This window comes from Amblyraja radiata, chromosome 10 (assembly GCF_010909765.2).
Source record: "Amblyraja radiata isolate CabotCenter1 chromosome 10, sAmbRad1.1.pri, whole genome shotgun sequence".
Taxonomy (NCBI): domain Eukaryota; kingdom Metazoa; phylum Chordata; class Chondrichthyes; order Rajiformes; family Rajidae; genus Amblyraja; species Amblyraja radiata.
The window spans coordinates 26,695,797-26,717,202 of NC_045965.1; the positions used below are offsets into that span (position 1 = coordinate 26,695,797).

Below are 21,406 nucleotides of genomic sequence, written 5' to 3' on the forward strand. Positions count from 1 at the left end.
TTTTGTTATTCCTCACATTTTAAGTGTATTATCCAGCTGATCTCCTGACTTTAAGAGCTTGTTCCTTTTTGCTAAGTAGAATCCAGTAATACAGTAATTGTGAACTTGCATGTGATATAATGATGTAACACCATTGTAATATATTGAATGAACCAAGAATCCTAGGCTTTCAATTCAATATTTCAGGAGATTTGGGTGTTGTTCGCATGGTCAGCATTTATTGCGATCCCTAATTTCCCTTGAGACGGTCAAAATAAGGAACTGCAGATGCTGGTTTGCACAAAAGGACATAAAGTGCTGGTGTAACTCAATAGGTCAGTCAGCATCTCTGGAAAACATGAATAGGTGATGGTTTTGGGTCTGAAGAAGGGTCCTCACAGCAACATGCATACAAAAGCTTTTCACTCAATCTCGTTATGCTTGGCAATAATAAATGAATACCAATACCAATACACTTAAGGAAGCAATAAGATCTTTAGAGCTTCCTGAGGTTGTGAAAGATGCCATAATAAGTAAGGTCCTCTCCTTGCAATGTGTGCCGTGCCACATGCTCTTGTGATCAGTACATCAGAGGACCCTCAGGGATAACATGGAAGATATAGGAGACTCTTTCACTTCATAATTGTTAGAAGATATCACTCCCCAAACCTTTCCACCGCTATCATTGTCCCATAATCCTATTCCTTGCCTCAGCCTGCTTAAAAGAGGGATAGGATAAGACAAAAAATATAGCCGTCAGTCGCTGGTAAAATCAGGTATAAAGGTGCCGATACATGGCTGTTTGAAAGTTGGAACCAAGCTCCTCTAGTATCTTTAGTTGGAACCAGCCATGCAATTTTGAGGTTACATATTAACAACCATGATGTTGAAGATTTTAGAATAAGGATTTAGAGTTTAGAGTTTATATATACAGTGTGGAAATAGGCCCCCTGGCCCATCGAGTTCGCAACAACCAGCGATCACCCGTACACTCGTTCTATCCAACACACTAGGGACAATTTACAGAGGCCAATTAACTTGTAACCCTACATATCTTTGGAATGTGGTAAGAAACTGGACCATCCAGAGAAAACACACGTGGGCATGGGGAGAAGGTACAAACTCCGTACAGACATAGTCAGGATCGAACCCGGTTCTTTCACGCTGTAAGGCTGCAACTCGATCGCTTTGCCACTATGCCACCTAAAACTTTACTCAACACTTGTGCTGAGTTGAAGCAATTTTCAAGCAGCCTGCAAACATGCAAACAGCCCCGAGGTGTGGAAGGTGTGGCATTCAATGTGAGTGGGTTCAGGATGGCTGATGGACTGAGTCAGAGGGGTGACTATTTCCTTACATATCACTGGATGTCCACGTGAGTAGGGTGTCCTTTAGCCAGAGGAAGAAAGGAGCCTTTCTTGCCCTCGTATCTCTGGCACCCTTCTCACACCTCCCGACAGCAATTGGCACTGGTGTGTTTTGTCTCATCTCCCCCTCCCATTGCTTATCCATGGCAGGACCCATTTGCAGGATAATCATGTGGACCTCCTCTCTACTGCTGACTCCCACATTTTACAGAGGCGTGAAATAGAGCAGCATTCATACATTTCTGATAAATTCCTGAGGATTTCAGAAAACATGTTTCTTGAGTTTTGACAACCTGCTCCAGAAGATCTTCCAAAGATTGACACAAAATGCTCAGATCTGAGGAAGGATTCTGATCTGAAACGTCACCTATTCTTTCTCTCCAGAGATACTGCCTGACCCACTGAGTTATTTTAGCTTTTTATGTCTATCTTTAGTATAAACCAGCATCTGCAGCTCCATCCTGCACCAGAAGATCTTCCAATGCATTTTGTAAGTCCTCTTCAACCCTCCAGTTAGCAATGAGAGCAGCAGAAGCCTTTGGGAGTATTCCAACTCCTTAGAGATGATTTTTCTCTCCTGCACGATGGTTGCTGATAGGAGCTGTTGCTAATTGGCTTGCATTTCACCGTATTGCATTGGCATGAAATTTAGCTATCAATCACACCCTTAATGATCTCAGAGAAACTGTTCCTGGTGCTTATTTTGACTCTGGACCAAAATGGCATCTTGAGCGAAACATGTATTAAACTGGTATTGCATCTTTAGACTCCAGACAGCTGCTTCGGAAGGTTTTGGTACTCAAAGTAGGTGAGTGGGGGGTGGGAGAGTTGGGAAGATGTCCATCTTGTTGGGACAGCAAAATGGGAGGAAGTCTCATCTCCATGGTCAATGGGATTTAACAGGGTGGAGAATCTGTGGAATTCATTGTCACAGAAGGCTGTTGAGGCCAAACCAATGGATATTTTTAAGGTGGAGATTGGCTGATTCTCTAAGGCATATCGGGAGAAGACTGGAGAATGGGGTTGAGAGGGAAGGATAGATTAGCCATGATTGAATGGCAGAGTAGACTTGATGGGCCGAATGACCTAATTCTTCGCCTATAACTTATGAACAGATGAACTTATGAATATGGGCCTGATTGTCCTCAACTCAACATACTTTTCAGGTTGGATAAAGCACACACCATGGGCCAGATGCTTGGAAATCCTTACACTGTATTTGATGAATCACTTGTCAAAGCTAGAACGTTTTGTCAGGTTGATGTATGCATGAACATCAATGTTGTCATATTTGCACCTTTTTCCATCACCCCAGGATATCCCCAGGCACCCCATAACCAACAAAGTATTTTTGGCTTTGCATTTACATTCGTAAAGTTGGACAATATGGCAGCCACTTTTCTCCCAGAAGATGGACAAACAGCAATATGATAATGATCAGATAATCAGTTCTATCCAACATAAGTTGCACATTCTTTCCAGAAACCTGGAGAGAATGGTAAAATGTTGCAACGGCATCTTTCACAATGCTCGAGAGAGTGGGTTCCACATCTGCTTCAATGGACAGCATTCTGTCAGTGTGGTTCCCTCGTGATAAAGACAGCCTAGATAACATGCAGAGTCCCCTTCAGTGAGACCTGAAGCCCTAACCAGCCATGCAAAAGGCAAGAGAGCTGACAAGTATCGTGTAAATGGTTTTAATTGCTTTGGATTTCCGGACAAGTCAACTAACCCTGAATCTCACTGCCTAGTTCACCCCATACACGAGCTCCTAAAATAACACTGATCATTTCTCCAATTTTAATCCATTTCTATTAAACAGGTTAAAGTATTAAGGCAGAAAGGATTCATGAAAATACTATAAAAGAATGCAACATAATGTCTCAGCTTCTGTATAGTTTCCACTTATGAGCCTTTTGGCTTCTCTATGACAGCTTTATAGTCTGCAGAGGGCCCACTGTGTTGTAGGTGTAGCACTTGTATTTTATGTAAAAGATAGATACAAATTGCCGGGTCAGGCAGCATCTCTGGAGAAAATGGATGGGTGACATTTTGGGTTGGTATATTTTTTAAGACATCTTTCTCCAGACCTTTTTCCTGATCCGCAGAGTAATTCGAGCACTTTGTGTCTACCTTTGGTATAAATCAGCATCTTCAGTTCTTTTCTAAACATGCTGATCATTGCTCTCAGGATGCCCAGTGCCATTTCCCACCCTCCCACACGGGACAAGTGGTCCACAGAGCAAAACAAAAAAGACACAAAGTGCTGGAGTAACTCAGCGGGTCAGGCAACATCTCTGGAGAACATAACTTCTCACATTTTGGATCTGGTTGCTTCTTCGGGAAGGGTGCCAACCCAAAATGTCACCGATCCATGTTCTCCAGAAATGATGCCTGATCCACTGAGTTAATCCAGCAGTTTGTGTCCAATTTGTAACCCAACAGTTCCTTTGTCTACTGGTCTACAGTGCAGGTGAAAAAGTGGGATATCATGACAACACTGCCCTTGGCACCACCCAGCACCAATCCACATCCTGGCTGAATGAGGGCTGAGCAATCGGTGAAACCCCAAGCTTTTAGAGACTTTAGACTATAGCGTACAGCACAGAAACAGGCCCTTCGTGCCGGCCAGTGATCACCTCATATACTAACACTATCCTACATACTAGGGACAATTTTATATTTTTTACCAATCCAATAAACCTACAAACCTGCATGACTTTGGGAATGTGGGAGGGCACAAAAAAAATCACGCGGTCACAGGGAGAATGTACAAACTCAGTACAGCACCCATTATCAGGACTGAACCCGCGTTTCTAGCGCTGTAAAGCAGCAACTTTACCGCGGCACCACTGAGCTGCTGAGTGTTACTGATTGACATTCAGACAGGCTGGTGGACACAACACGCGTGCAGGGACAGGCAGCAGAACAAATGGAAATGGACAGCTAGCTCGAGGGACTGACATGTTTATTGGCTGATGAGCTGAAGATGAAATGGAGATTGTTACAGTTAACTAACTTGTAGAGACACAAGCAAATAAACTGTTACAGACTGCTAACCCATGGTTTGGAGACATAGCAAGAATTTGAGCTGATTATCCTGCAGAACCGACATTTTATCTTTAATGTTGAGCAGCCTGATTGAATCTATCCTAATGGTTTAAAATGTCACTTAATCTCACTGGTCCACTTGGTCACAGAATAAGATGCTTCTGCGAATTTAAATTGCAAATAACGTCATTGAGGACAATTGCTCAGCAGGTCAGGCAGCATACGGGGAAAGCGAAAATGGGTCGCCGATCTTTCCACAGAGCTGGAATCAATGTGACATTTTATGACGATACAGTTGCTGCGACGGATTAGCAGTGAGCAGAGATCCTATGTCTTTCTGCATCATGAATTATCCTAAAAATCAATCTGGGCACCTCACTCTCATACCTTTCACCTTCACCCACTGATCATTAAATGACACTTCCTCCACGCCTCTTTCATTCAATTATTATGTTTCATTCACAAGCTCAAATTATTATTATAACAAATATCAGTTTAAACCACGTCCACAAAAAAGCCTGTCCGTTTCCATCAACAACACAAACAAGATTAGAAAACAATGTCTCTGGTGACCTTCTACAGTAAAGCAGGCAGACATAAATAAATAAGCTTGGTGGAGGCATATTGAGCTTTGAGAATTATTAAGATTGGAACGTATAAGCTATTAAAACACAGGCTTTTCATCACAGTCGGGGTTAGGGGAAGGGCAGGAGATTTCTAGAACATTAAGGGCAATATGCTGCTTTAAGGGGATGTGTCAAGGTTGTTGATGATAAAGCCTGGCTCAGTAAAAGCAGTACAGTAAGAGGAAATAACATTACAGCGTAAAAGGACCAGGGCTTCATTTCTCTGGTAATCAGTTTGAGCAGCTGTACAGCTATAAACTGTCAGGTAGGGTTACATGCAGCATAAAAAAAGAACATAAAGCAAAAGGAAATATACAGTTGATGGCAAGACTCTTAACAGCATTGATGTACTGAGGGTTCTTGTGGTCCATGTCCATAACTCTCTGAAAGTGGCAGTACAAGTAGATAGAATGGTAAAGATATGTGATATGCTTGCCTTCATTGGTCGGGGCATTGAATAAAAGAGTCAGGAAGTCAAGATGCAGCTTTGTAGGAATTTGGTTAGGCCATATATGGAGTATTGTGTGCAGTTCTGGTCACCCTAATACAGGATGGGTGTGGAGGCTTTTGGAAAGGGAGGTTTCCAGAGGAGGTTTACCAGAACGATGCCTGGATTAGGGTGTATTAGCTCCAAGGAGAGGTTGGACTGACTTGGATTGTTTTCTCTGGAACACCAGTGGTTGAGGGTTGACTGATGGAAGTATATACGATTATGGGAGGCATAGATAGTGTAGACAGTCAGAACCTTTTTCCCAGGATGGAAAAATCAAAGAACAGAGGGAATAGGTTTAAGGTGAGGGGCGGTTTAAAGGAGTTGTGCGGGGCAAGTTTTTTTTTTACACAGAGGGTGATGGGTGCCTTGAACCTGCTGCCAGGGATAGTGAGGAAGGTGATAGTGTTTAAACGATTTTCAGATAGGCACATGGACAAGCAGAGAAATGGTGAGATACAGTTCATGTACAGACAGATGGGATTAGTTCATCTTAATATCATGTTTTGGTGAGACATTGTGGGCGGAGGACCTGTTCCTGTGCTGTGCTATTTTATATTCGATGTTCTAATAAATGAAGTGAGTAGTGAGGCATACCATTGTTGGTGGACACATGAATCTACTTACAGGGTGCAGGCATTCAGGATTGAAGCCAAACAGACTCCACCTAATTGAACCTACTAAAAGCAATGGGCCAGTTTACACTCGATCAGAACTAGAAAAAACATAGAAGACAGTTTACAGTAGTCCAAACTCTATCTGCAACAAAAAAAGGGTTTTGCAATGATGCAAATGACTGAAAATGTCTCAGAGGTGATTAATACTAAATGTTTCCAGCAAACATTTTCACAGAACTCTTTTATTAGTGGTTTTCAGGACTCCAAAAATAAACATAGTTAGAAATAGAAGTACAGAAGGAGCAAACTCTGCAATGTAATCGGTAGAGCCGTGACCACGCAGCACCAGAGATCGGGATTCCATGCGAATCTCAGGTGCTTCTCTCTGGAGTTTGCATATTCTCCTTGTCACCGTGTGGGTTTCTGCTGGGTGCTCCGGCTTCCTCCCACATCCCAAAGATATGCGGGTGTGTGGGTTAATTAGCCCTCTGTAAATTACGCCTATTGTGTAGGGAATGGATGAGAAAATGGGTTAACATAGAACTAGTGTGAACGGGTGATCGATGGTCAGTGTGGACTCGGTGGGCCCAAGGGCCTGTTCCCATGCTGTATCTCTAACCTAAACTAAACTAAACTAAACATAATGACATAATTACATAAGAACATTAGAAAATGGAAGCAGGAGTGAGCCACTTGGACCATCTAGCCTGCCCTACCATTTGATATGATCATGGTTGATCTGCCCCAGGTCTCATCTCCTCTTCTGTGCTAGTTCAAAACACAATTCACTGATCTTTCAAAGATTTATCAATGTCCTTCTTAAATGCATTAAATGAGCCAGTCTGCATGATCCTGTCGGGAAGGGAATTCCAACTAACCATCCTCTGCAAGAAGAACTTCCTTTTCGGCTCAGTTTTAAATAACTGGCCCCTAATTTTGTAACTATGTCACCTTGTTTGAGATTCTCCCAGTAGTGGGAACGTTTTGGTATCTACCCTGCCAAATCCCACAAGGATCTTATATGTTTCAATAAGTTTACCCCTCCTTTTCCCTTTGAATAATGAATGTGGATATGTGGAATGCAATCTTTCAAGCATCAATAGGTGGCCAAGGTGATCTTGGGAATTCAGGGATTGAAAGAAGCCTTTGTGAAGCTTCACTGAGCATTAAATTTACAGGGGCTCATTTTCCTTGTGCTTTCTTTGTTAAACTGGTTCTCCCTTCTTTCAGTCATCAAGATATCCATAGAGTTGTCAACCAGCCTTTTTGTATCAAGCAGTAGTTTTAAAATGATTTAGTTTTGGTTTAGAAATATTGCATGGAAACAAGTCCTTCGGCCCACCGAGTCCATGCCGACCATCGATCATCCGTTCACACAAGTTTTACGTTATCCTACTTTTGCCTCCATTCCCTACACACTGTCCATTGAACAGATGGACTGAAGGATTTCCTTTTGCACTGCACACATTTTCCAGAGGCCAATTAACCTCCAAACCCGCACATCTTTGGGATGTAGGAGGAAACTAGAGCATCCAGCAGAAATCCTTGTGGTCACAGGGAGAATGTGCAAACTCCACACAGACAGCACCTGAGGTCAGGAGCAAACTTGGGTCTCTGCCGCTGTGAGGCAGTAGCTCCATTAACTGCGCAACTGTGCCGCCCCAATAAATTTAATGGTCGGCGATTTCTTCAACAGTTGCAAAAAGAACAGAAACAGATTTGGGAAGATAAAGAAATAGACAGTCAACGACAAATATCAGTGTGTTTGATTGTTAAGAAAAGGAGGATTGAATAGATGGACGAAAGGAATTTTATTGGGCATTTCTGGAAAGAAATTGACAGGTGTTCAAAGTTTCCTTGATGAAATGCAACATCTCCACTGACTTGTGGAACCTTTAATTTAACTTAGTTTAGTGATACAGCATAGAAACAGGCACATCAGCCCACCAATTCCACGACAACCATTGATCACCCGTACACTAGTTCTAAGTTATCCCACTTTTGCATCCTACACACTAGGGCCAATTTACAGAGGCCAATTAACCTACAAACCTACATGTCTCTGTAGTGTGGGAGGAAATTGGAGCACCCAGAGTTCACAGACAATATCCAATACTTCAATATCCGCACAGAAAGTAAGCATGCAGTGAAGAAAGCAAATGGCATGTTGGCCTTCATAACAAGAGGAGGTGAGTATAGGAGCAAATAGGTCCTTCTGCAGTTGTACAGGGCCCCAGTGAGACCACACCTGGAGTATTGTGTGCAGTTTTGGTCCCCTAATTTGAGGAAGAACATTCTTGCTATTGAGGGAGTGCAGCATAGGTTTACAAGGTTAATTCCCGGGATGGCGGGACTGTCATATACTGAGAGAATGGAGCAGCTGGGCTTGTACACTCTGGAATTTAGAAGAATGAGAGGGGATGTTATTGAAACATATAAGATTTTTAAGGGTTTGGACACGCTAGAGCCAGGAAACATGTTCCCGATGTTGGGGGAGTCCAGAACCAGGGGCCACTGTTTAAGAATAAGGGTAAGCCATTTAGAAAGGAGATGAGGAAACACTTTTTCACACAGAGAGTTGTGAGTCTGTGGAATTCTCTGCCTCAGAGGGCGGTGGAGGCCGGTTCTCTGGATACTTTCAAGAGAGAGCTAGATAGGGCACTTAAAGATAGTGGAGATATGGGGAGAAGGCAGGAACGGGGTACTGATTGGGGATGATCAGCCATGATCATATTGAATGGCGGTGCTGGCTTGAGTTTGTACGTTTTCCCTGTGATCGTCTGGGTTTTCTCCGGGTGCTCCGGTTTCCTTCCACACTCCAAAGACATGCAGGTTTGCAGGTTAGTTAGCTTCGTTAAAAATTGTAAATTGTCCCTAGTGTGCAGAATAGTGCTAGTGTATGGCGTGTTTGCTGGTCGGCGCTGACTTGGTGAGCCGAAGGGCCTGTTTCCATTGTATCTCTAAACTAAGCTAAACTAAACATTCACCATAAATAAATCACTTCATCCCTTCTGTGGTCACCATTATTGTCAGCAGCACATATTTTTATCATGGTCCCTTGCAGGAGCTTAAGCTTTTTTCCCCTGTCGATGATTAAAGTGTTATTTTTAAAACAGAATCTTCTATTCCTGGATTGGAATACTGAATTAGCAGATCAGCTGATCAAAGTATTGGTTCCCTATCAGATTTGGGATTATCACGTGAAATTTGACACCATCTGTTAATCGACCCATGACGAGGTATTAAAGGTTGAAGGACTGAATGCAGTGTTTGAATTTCTCACAAAAGTGTGAATGCTGGGATTTAAGGAAAGCCTTAATGCTTTCAATTTAGACTCACTATATTAGTAGAGGGTAGCCTCCAATTCTGTATGCAGTTGGCTAGTTTCACTAGATCCCATGAGATCTAACAGAGTAGCCTACCATGTGGAACCTTATCAATGGGCTTGCTGAAGTCCTTATAGGCTACCACTGTGGTCCTTTCTTCATTAACATTGCTGAAGACCTTATAGGCCATTTCTATGGACCTGCCCTCAGCCCTCATCAACCTTCTTGGTTACTTCTTCAAAAAACTCAAATTTGCAAGACATGATCTCTCACACCCCAAACCTTGCTGACTATTGATAATTAACCCTTTCTTTCCAAATGCATGTATACCTCATACCTTATAATCGTCTCCAGTAACTTTCCCAACACAGATGTTCAGTTTGGTTGTCTATGGTTCCCTACTTTTTCTTTGCTTCCCTTCATAAATAAAGGCACAATATTTACTTCCCATGTCCAGGACTCTTTCCTGTGATGGAGACAGATGCCGATCCCACATTCCCAACGTCATGCCCAACCATCTGCCAAACAGAATGAGAATGAGAATCTTAAAGCCATGATTGAATGGCAAAGTAGACTTGATGGGCCAAATGGTCTGATTCTGCTCCTTTAAATTATGAACTTATGAAAAGGCTCATACAGCAGACCGACAAGATAGAGGAGAAAGGGCAAACTTGCCTGACTCTAGATTTCATGTGAAGCTTCCTGTTCCCAACTGCTAATTTAGATGAGAATCTTAAAGCTGCAGCCTTATCTTATCTGATGAACAGCAAAGTGTCTGCACATGTCCTGCATTGGGTATGGTCCCATTACAATCTGCACTGGTTCCACTTTAGCAGCTTTATAGTGGTTTCAAGGTGTAAACCACTGTAAGACTGGCTCAAATGCCTCTTTGGCCAATCTCCTGATATACTGTGGGGTTGCGATCACAATTTAGTGTACCAAGGGTGCAAGCCAACAAATCTGAATGAGATTGACTTTTAAAATACTCTGTCTTAAATTGTAATTAAAGGCTTGCCATCTTCTTTTTCTTCTTCTTACATTCATCCCACACAGTTGTAGATCTCTCCTTGGCAAGTGCAATATAATTCCTTAATTCTGCATGTTATAACCTCGAATAATAGGCTCTGCAGGAAATGCTACAGGATCTGTCTCTCACTACAGTCACAGGTCCCCGAGGGGTGATCTTATGGAGGTGGATAAGATTATGGGAGTAAGGGAGAGGGTAAATCCACAGAGTCTTTTATCAATAGTATGGGAATCGACAATCAAAGGACAGAGGTTTAAGGTGAGGGGGGAAGATTTAATCGAAACCTGAAGGACAACATTCTTACACATATGGAGGTAGATGTATGGAAGGAGCTGCCGGAGGAGGTAGTTGTGGCAGGTACTATCATTACGTTTAAGAAACATTTATATAAGATTATAAACCCATTTAGAATTTCAATTTAGACTGAAAGATGAATGAGTTCTTGATGCTCTGACAGATTTTTTAAACTAGTGAGGGAGAATCGAGCAGAGCGCTGGACTATTTCCGTCGCTTTTGGTAAAAGGAGGGGCAATACCCAGCAGGCAGAATGATGCACCAACGCTTCCAAATTTGCATATTTCCGACAATGACATTAAGATGAATACAATAATGGGAATTGGTTGTGGGTAATTCTCTGAACTGTTCATTCAGGGCAAAAGAAGGCATAATTGCACACATAACTAAAAGTTACAATGTTTATTCAACAACATTTTTTGATTTATGGTTACGGATCAAAGAACAAAGCTGATATATTTCGTAATTTTGATATGTCATTTTTGTTCCTTTGTAACCTTGCTTTCCAAGTTGTGTCCTTGTATGTAAAACTCAATTACTGCTAAGAAAATGTGCACAGCTTTTGTTGAATGCAAGTCAAAAGGAAAATCAGGTATATTGATGTAATGAGGATGTGGGAACATGACATGAGATTCTATTCTGTGGAATTCTCTGCCACAGAGGGCGGTGGAGGCAGGTTCTCTGGATGCTTTCAAGAGAGAGCTAGATAGGGCTCTTAAAAATAGCAATCAGGGGATATGGGGAGAAGGCAGGAACGAGGTACTGATTGGGGATGTTCAGCCATGATCACATTGAATGGCGGTGCTGGCTCGAAGGGCCGAATGGCCTACTCCTGCACCTCTTGTCGATTGTATATTAACAAATAAAAGGGGCTATTTAAAATAATAAGTGAGAATTTAGAGGATGTTGTATCAGATTAATAAGACCAAACACAATTACTTATGAAAAAATCCTAGTTAAATCGGATCTGAAAGATTTGCAAAGTGGAAAGTTTAAAGGCAATGTCCGGAAAAGTTGTTATACTTTGTGATGGTTGCCTGGAATGCACAGCCACGGGGAGTTGTAGAAGCAAATACGATAGTGGCGTTTAAGAAGCTTTTAGATAGGCACACAAACATGCAGGGAACAGAGGGATATAGATGTGCAGGCATAAGGGATTCATATAATTTGGCATGTTCGGCACAGATATCCTGGGCCCAGGGGCCTGTTTCTGTGCTGTATTGTTCTATGTTCTCCATTCTATAAATTATATGATACAAAGTGATTTGGATGTCAAATGTAACATCAGGCAAATGAATGAAAAAAAAAGAGAATTGTGGAGATGATTTGGTAAATTGTGTGGCCATTTGCCTCAGTGCATTGTACCAGAAATCCTGCAAGCTGCGTGCCATTATTTTAAAGCATTCTAACATTAATTGCAGTGAAATCAGTGGATGATTTATAATGGATGTAAATGTGAACCTGACAGGATTGTTAAAAAATTCTACATACAAGGAGCCTGTAAAATGTCTTGGGATAATGTTGAGAGGAAATTAAGGACGTGGGGAACCGTGGATATTTTGTGGTGTTTCAGGAAAATTCGTACCTGGCTTTGCTGTAACGTGATCTAAAACTCATTGCTAGCTGAACCCTGAACAAAAGCTCACTAACTGCACAATCCATGGAATACGAAAAGGAATTTATATTTGGAAAGAGGAAAGCATTGCCTTCCTCATCATGGCTTGATTAAAATTACTTTGCCTGAAAGCAAAATGACTAAATAAAGATTAAACATTGTTCCTGCTGGAATTTAAAGGAAGACTGAAGGAGAGCAGTCAGAACATGGTTGAAGAGTGAGAGTGAGAGAGCAGTAGGAATCACAGAGAGAAGCAACACAATAGGATGAATATTAAATTCAACAATGTTAGGTAACACCCTCCCCCTCCACTCTTTATCCCCTCCTCTCGCCCATGAGCCCCACCCAGGTGCGCCCATACTTCTGCCGTGCTCTCCCCTTCCACCATCCACTTCCAGTATTATCCCCTTCATATGAAGCTGCCTTCATATTTCACAACTCTTCTCTCATTATCTTACAATCTTTCGTCTCCTATTTATCGCTGGTCTTTGTCCACCCATCTGCCAATCAAGAGGTCCCCCTCATCTTTAAGAGGTTATGGGGAGAAAGCTGAAGGATGTGGTTAGGAGGGAGAAATAGATCAGCCATGATTGAATGGAGGAGTAGAATTGATGGGCCAAATGGCCTAATTCTACTCGTATCCCTTATGACCTAATCCAGGCTACTTCTCACTATCACTTCTCAGGCTATATACCTCTCTTCCAGTTCCGCGCCCCCCCCCCCTCTCTCCATTACAATCATTGTGCAGAAAGGTCCCAACTTGAAACGGTACCCATCCAAGTCTTCCAGAGATGCTGCCTGACCCAATGAGTTACTCTAGCATTTTGTGTTTTTTGGGGGGATGAGGCTTAAATTGATGTAGTTAAAAGGTCAGATAGAAGTCATGGGCAAATATATATTGAAACTATATTAAAATGTCCCATCCTTTTGAAAGAACTGTCCATGTACTGTGGACAAATGTGAGTTATAGGAGATAATATATACAAAATATTAAAATATTTTCTGCATTTCTTCTTGCTTATTTCCCTCATAGCAATGAATTGCATGTCCCTTTATATAAAATTTGGTGACCTTCCTCCAACATCTCCTTGCATCAATTACTCTTTGTTACTCACCTTCTATCCAGTGATAGTTTTTTTTTCACCCACCATTCTATAGTGACCTTACTCCCCTTACCGTTGCAGAAGAGTAACATGGCAATTTCCAAAATGCTTGTTGGGTTAATTGACACAAAAGCTATAAATGTGTTTACTTCACTAGTAAATGCACAGCCATAAGTTCATAAGTTCTAGGAGAAGAATTTGGCCCATCAAGTCTACTCCGCCTTACAATCTTGGCTGATCTATCTTTCCCTCTCCAGCTCATTCTCCTGCCTTCTCCCCATAACCCCGGACACCCTTACTAATCAAGAATATGTCAATCTCCACCTTAAAAACATCGATTGACTTGCCCTCCGCAGCCATCTGTGACAATGAATTCCACAGATTCACTAACCTCAGACTAAAGAAATTCCTCCTCATCACCTTTCACCATTAGTAACGTAGCATTAGTCATGTAGTCATGTGGGCAGTTCATCACAAGTACTAAAATATGTCTGCTGTGCTCATCAGGTGCACATTGCAGAACTAACTGCTTGGCTCAACAGTTTGTTAGAACTTTCACATGCCATGTTAAGAAACTTGCTTATTTCTCTGTATAAATACCTGTTCATTACAAGTATCGTTGGAGTTGTGACCTCAGCCCTTGATGGATGCGTGCGCTCTCCTTTGATAAGTAAAATAACGAATGAGTCAACACAATGAGTCTTTGAGTCTTCGGGTCGAGATTTCAACATCCTGCACCCTACAACGATCTTTCCTCCCTCACCCTTCACCCTTTCATGCCCTCCCCTCACCCTGCAATTACATGCTACCTAGTCAATCAGATAATACTATACATCAATACAATTAAGTCAAACTCAAATACAATAGGTAGAGCAAAGGGAAAGAGTGTTGAATATAGATCGCAGCATTGTAGCACATCAGTTGCAGAGACAAAGTCATGTCTGCAATAAGGTAGAGGAGAATCAGATTGTTCAGACACCTGATAACAGACGGGAAGAAGCTGATCCTGAGTCTGGTGGCGTGTGCATTCAAGCTTTTGTATCTTCTACCTGACGGCAGCAGGGAAGAGAAGGAATGACCTTTTGATGACCCCCCTTGCCCTGCAGTAACCTTTCTCCTCTCACCCTGCCCCCTTCAGTAACCATCCCTCCCTCACCATCCACCCTCTTCTCTCAGGGTCCGGTGACGATTCTTCATCATCTCCCACCCTACATTTAATTGGAGGGTTCAGCAAAAGAATTGCAGTGTTCAGTGCAGTAAGGATGAAGTGGGACTGAAAAGTACTCATGATGAGATGGCTTCAAACCTATGATGTTGGAGGTTAGCCACACTCTTTCACTATTGATTTCCCTGGCCATTAGTGCAAGTCCAATCCCTTCATTTGGGGGGCATACTTTGTAATATTTGCCAATATTACAAGCGTTACAAGTCTCACCCCATTCACTCCCTCTTCTCCCCTCTCTCATCAGGCAATAGGTACAGAAGTGTGTAAACGCACACCTCCAGTTTCAGGGACAGTTTCTTCCCAGCTGTTACCAGGCAACTGAATCATCCTATCAACAAATAGAGAGTGGTCTTGAGCTACCATCTACCTCACTGGAGATCCTCGGACTATCTTTAATCAGATTTTACGGGACTTTATCTTGCACTAAACGTTATTCCCTTTATCCTGTATCTGTCCACTGTGGATGGTTTGATTGTCAATCATGTATAGTTTTTGCGCTAACTGGTTAGCAGGCAACAAAAGCCTTTCACTGACTGTACTTCAGTACACGTGTCAATAAACTAAACTAAACTAAACTAGACCTGTGAGGCCAACCCCGACCACGTCGGTGATCTCTGGGAGGGCCGGAGAGGCAACGTGTAGGCCAGTGAACGAATGATCTTTGCGTGTCTTCATCGAGTGTGGCTTCACCGTAAATTGAAGCACAGAAACATTAGCCGCCCGGGCTTGCCGTTCTCCTTGTAGCTCGGGGCAAATTTCTACATCCAGCAGTGGGAGCCCGTGCGCTCACATCTCCAGGCGGCGTGTAGAGAGAATAGCGCTGCGTTTCTTCAACAGCCTTCTGTCGGTTTAAAACCACGCATCACTCCACAGCGCTGACATTGATCCGTGCAGATGCGGGTCATGCCTGCACCCCCCCACCCAAACTCCCCCTCCCCACCAAATAAAATAAAATATCAGCCATCCAGCAAGAGCTGGCTCTCGGTCTGCAACAGTGGATTAAACTATGCCGTGCAAATATCGTTGATTACAACCATACACATTGCAGGATGTTTAGTGTGCACTCCAGTGAGCCCGGGAAACGCAAAATCAGCAGCGTTTTACACCCAATCAAATTAAACCCGTTCTGAAGTAATTGGAGAATCCATGATATCCTACCTTCAACGATTGTCTTGGATTATCTTCAATTCGATTCCCCTCTCTCTCTCGGAATCGAGAATGTGCACTTTGGGACAGAGTATTCAAGTTTCAGAGATTAAATTTGTAAAGTCCATACACCAGCTCTACTACACACAGGGCGCTCCGGCTCCTCCCATTGTCCAAGTGGTTTCTACAGTTTCCTTTCTTGGTTGATTCTTGTACTGTTTCGCCCCTTAAGATTCTGATCCGGGAGATCCCAAGTTCTGATCGATACAAAGGCTCATTTCTGAACCGACAGTTGTGGATAGAGAAAAAGAAAATGTGATGAATGGTAGCGAAACGCAGAGATCCAGGATTCGTTTTCCCCAGCAACGCGGAGAAGTACAGGAAGAGTCTGTAGTTAGCACCAGAATTGGAGTGAGCGCCGAGTCTGAATTCAGCTTAGGTGTATACACAGCGTTAAATATCACCTACAAAACGACGGCGGCTGAGCGTTGAAATTCTTACAGAGAGTCCTGTCCTGGAATGATATTCGAATCCCCAGCCGAAATTTAAGGGACCCGAACAGAGCGGAGAGAGCCGCTCCAAACTCGTGCTGTGTCCGACAGATTCCTCGTCGCGCTGAGCCCACTCCCGTCTTCGCCCTCTCTCTATCTCTCTCTTTCTCTCTCTCTCTGCCCTGTGTAAGCGGCCCCTTGTTAGAGAGCCCAGCGGCGGTATTCCCGCTCTTCCCCTCTCTCGATCAGCATCGCAGAAAGCCGAAATCCCTCTTCCAATTTTGGAAAGCTCACCTTGCGATACGGAGCTGTCACCACTGGATTGGTGCTGAAATCCAGGCGTGTTCGTCCCGGCGCTTTCTTGATCTCGTTGGTTATTGGCGTTCCGCGCTCCCCACACTGCTGCACAACAATGATCTCCCAGCCTCCTGTTTCCACCGCCCATGATAAGCTTCCCAACTGTTGTCTCTTGAGACACACTTCTCCCTTCCTCTACCCCGCTCGCTTCACCTTCCATTCCACCCCCGCTCTCCCTTCGAACCATTGCATTCTCTGACGGGGGTCAAGGACCTCCTGGTTGGACCATAGGGAGACAGTGGGCTAAAGGGACTCATTAGATGGAACCCGCAGACACGCGATGGGCCGAAGGAGCACCGTCGACACAAACAGGACTCTTCCCAATAAGTCTCTGTTTAAACTCCATACTTTAATGATACAGCGAGCGAGGGAACAGGCCGGCCCGCCGACTCCGCGCCGACACTAGCACTGGGGACAATCTACAATATTTACCGGAGAGTGGGAGAATGTACAAACTCCGTACAGCCAGCACCCGTAGTCAGGATCGAACCCTGGTCCCTGGCGCTGTTAGGCAGCAACACTACCGCTGCGCCACTGTGCCGTAATGCTTATCAATCTCCCGGGAAGACTACTGAAGGTTGACTAGTTAAAACTAGCGGCAGAGATGCACAGTAAGGGGAGCATTAGCCATGGGCTACCTTCTAGCAACCAGTTATCGCCCCGGTAGCGTGTACAACATTTTCAAGGGAAGGGCATGGAGACAACGCGCACAATCCATTTTGAAACAATGCAGACTAACAATTTGCTATGACTCTTGTCACTTTATAAACATAACAGTGAATCGATTTACACGTCCTTGCATTTGTTTTAGTTCCACCTCAGTTTTAGACTTAAAGATATAGCATGGAAACAGGTTATTCGGCCCATCGAGTCTATGCTGACCAGCGTTCACCCTTCCCACTAGTTCTGTTATCCCACTTTCTCATCCACTCTCTCAGTTTGTTTAGGTTTATTATTGTCATATGTACCGAGGTGCAGTGAAAAGCTTTGTTTTACATGCTATCCAAGCAGATCAGATATACTATGCAATCATGTCAAACTCAAAGGTAGACAAAAGTGCTGGAGAAACTCAGCGGGTGCAGCAGCATCTATGGAGTAAAGGAAATAGGCAACGTTTCGGGCCGAAACCCTTCTTCAGACGGAGGGTGGGGGAGGGCGGGGAGAAGAAAGGAAAAAGGAAGAGGAGGAGCCCGAGGGCTGAGGGAGAGCTGAGAAGGTGTAAAACTGAGAAGGTGTAAAAAATGTCAAACTCAAGTAGTTTAGAACAAGAAAATGGAAAGATACATAGTGCTGAATATAGTTCACAGCATTGTAGAGCAACAGTTCCAATGTTCGCAATGATGTAGAGGTGAATTGTCGAATTCCCTCAGTCTAGGGGCAATTTTACAGAGGCCAATTAACCTATGAACCCTGTGAGATGTGGGAGGAAACCGGAGGAGCTGGATGAAATACACGTCGTCACAGGGAAAACATGAAAACAGGCAACACCCGAGGTCTGGATTTGACCCAGGTCTATGGTGCTGCACCAGTGTTGCTCCCAGCAACTGTGTTGCTCCCATCAACTCATTTTCTGGAAGGGACACTTGATGCAATAAAAGTATTCCTAGCATTTGTTAAACACTTCTTCTTCTTCTGCTTCTTCTTGCGTATGGCGTGCACAGCCTAAAGTTGTAGGACAACTTGTTCTATTTGATCTTATTTGATTGTGCACGCCGGGTTGATTGCATTCGTCGAAACAGGGCGGACCACGTGAAGGTTGCAATCTCCCACCGCTGTTAAACTCTGAGAGACCATGAAACTCATTTGCGGAAAGGGCAAAGCCCTCTGCATTGTCCACCCATCCACTCCAACTACAGTTTGTTGAGAAGAAACACAGCGGGTTTACATCTGCGGGATTAAATATTCCATGCAAGAGCTTGTATGATGGTGATTATTACTGACTACAACAAGAGATGCTTGCACCGACACAGACAATCCTGACCTTTAGTGGCACATTTATTTGGTATCATCCATCATTTGATGAAGAATCACATGGGGTTCCATTTCCAAGCAGCTTTCAGGGGAACAATTTCATTAATTCAGGGAGCAATTATGTTTCATCACAGGTGTGCCACCCGAGCACCTGTCAGACTTACACCTTCTTAACATTGAACAACTTATTGTCTAAGCATTCCATTAACGGTAAAAGCCAGCTGAAAATGTCTGAGTGTCAATATTGACTGAGTAGGCACAAAGTGCTGGAGCAACTCAACAGGTGAGGCAGCACCTCTGGAAAACAGGGATAGGCCAGGAGCAGGGATAGAACAGGGATAGGAACAGGGATAGAACAGGGATAGGCCGGGGGGGGGGGGGGGGGGGGGGGGATCGACTGAAGTTAGATAAATTAGATAAAGGCCAGAGATGAATAGACAAAAGAGAGAGATGGAAAGAAGAAGTGTGAAGCCAGAGGACAGAATAGAGGTGGAATGGGAAGGTGAAAATGGGTGCAAGACCAGGTGGGGTATAGGGAATGGGGTGGGGGTGGGGTGGGGTGGGGGGTGGGGGGGGGAGGAAAGAAGGGTTGTTTGTAGATTAGTTAACCAAAATTAAAATTATAGAATTCAACGTTCATACTGTTGGGTTGTAAGCTAACCAAGTGGAATATGAAATGCTGATCCCCAGTTTGCGTGGGCCTCACTCTGGCAATGGAGGAGTCCCAGGACAGAAACGTGAGTATGGAAATGAGAAGGGGAGTTAAAATGGTTAGTAACAGGTAGATCCAGCAGGCCTTGCCAAGCGATCCTTTGCAAACTTGCATCAAATGCAATAACTTGAAAATATATATTTATACATTAGCTATAATGTAATAAGATGGTTCAAGCTGTTTCTGAGGAATGTTTCCAAATAAATTTGGCACAAAGCCAAAGGATACAAAGGATGAAAGATCGATAAACTACAATGGCAAGCTTTTGGCACTGAATTTCAATGCCTTTGTAAGACCAAGTGAATTCCAACTTACTAGCATTCTGCTTGGTTGTCCTTGGCTCCCCTCTGTACACTGGCTACAATGAGAATTCAACATCAATCATATTGCCTGAAATGGTTACTATTTCTCATGAGATATTACTCTCATTGAAAAGGCCACATTTATTGCCTATGTGCCCTTGAGATCATGGTGGAATGCCAGCTTCTTGAACCATTACACTCCATCTGATTAAGGTTTTCCCACAATGTGTTGTTGGGGAGATCCAGGATTTAGACCTGACAATGATGAAAGAACAGTGATATATTTCCGTCAGGATGGCACACAGCTGTCGTGGGGTTCCTATCTGTCCTCTGCCACTGTGTTAGTTAGGTAGTTAGTTAGTTTAGTTTATTGTCACATGTTCCGAGGTACAATGAAAAGCTTTTGTTGTTGCTAACCAGTCAGCGGAAAGGCTATACATGATTATAATCGAGCCATCCACAGTGTACATGATGAAAGGAATAATGTTTAGTGCAAGATAAAGTCCAGTAAAGTCTGATTAAAGATAGTCCAAGGGCCTCCAATGAGGTAGATAGTCACTCAGGGCCGTTCTCTAGTTGTTGACCACTCTTGAGTAGTTGCCCTTATTGGTAAAGGAGGTCGGAAATTTAATGAGGAAATGGATTTAGTGAGGAGGGGAGAGTTATAGCAGGAGTATCGAGAAGCAACTGCAATGCATGTTTATGATGCATACACTGCAGTCACCGTGAATGGGGTGAATGTTCGAGGTGATGGTGGGCAATCAAGCAATTAACCGGTTCAATGAGTTAACTGCTCGAAATGGCATCTGAAAGGAGAGGGAAGAACGAAGAAGGATGAAATTCACTGGGAAGCCCTGAGAGATGGCATAAAGCGGGAGACTACATTAGACAGCCCTGGCCAACTGAGGGGAAAGGAAATGGGCCAGGCATCAGTAGAGACGGCAGAGATGTAGTGCAGTGCTCAGGAACATGTAATGGGTACATTACTGGATTAATAACCCAGAGGATTAGTAGAAGAGTCAATGTAAGTTCTGATTCCATTGAAGCCGGTTGTAAATCTGGATTCAATGAATTCTGTATGCTTATCACTAGGAACGTGGTGATGAGGACTGGATAACCTCTTGTTAGTTATTGTTTGAAGGGTAAATACTGCCTCAAGTAGGTTCCATCCACTGAGAGGGCAAGTGGCTCTCAGCTTAACACCTCAGCTGAAACTGACTCCTCAACAATGTCTGCAGGGAAAGTTGGGATCATGCTAAAATCTCTGGAGTCATTGAATCATAAAATCATAAAGAGATATTGCAAAGAAACAAGCCCTTTGGCCCATCATCAACACTGACCAACAACTGATCATTTACATTAATCCTATTTTTATTCTTCCCATGTTCTCATCAGCTTCCCCCATATTCCACCACTCACCAATTCAAGTCTTATTTATTGTAATATGAACGGGTACTGTGAGGTACGGATACAATCAAAATATTACTTGCTGCAGCATCCTAGGCACATTGGATTTTTGGGTGTTTCAGGTATAATTTATATTTTTATGCAAATAAAATATACGTTAAGTTTAGTTTAGAGATACAGCATGGAAACATGCTCTTCAGCCCACCGAGTCCGTGCCGCCCAGCAATCACCCATACACTTGTTCTATCCTACAGACAATTTACAGAAGCCAATTAACTTACAAACCTGCACATCTTTGAG

The 21,406-nt window shown here is 43.3% G+C and overlaps 1 long non-coding RNA gene across 1 annotated transcript in view; it reads right to left on the minus strand.

The window, feature by feature from the left end:
• Nucleotides 1-16,691, minus strand: part of LOC116977715 — a 117,683-nt gene extending 100,992 nt beyond the window's left edge. The window contains exon 1 of the long non-coding RNA XR_004413285.1: nt 15,879-16,691. This is a non-coding gene — a long non-coding RNA (uncharacterized LOC116977715). The remainder of the gene's footprint in view (nt 1-15,878) is intronic.
• Nucleotides 16,692-21,406: the final 4,715 nt, after the last annotated feature.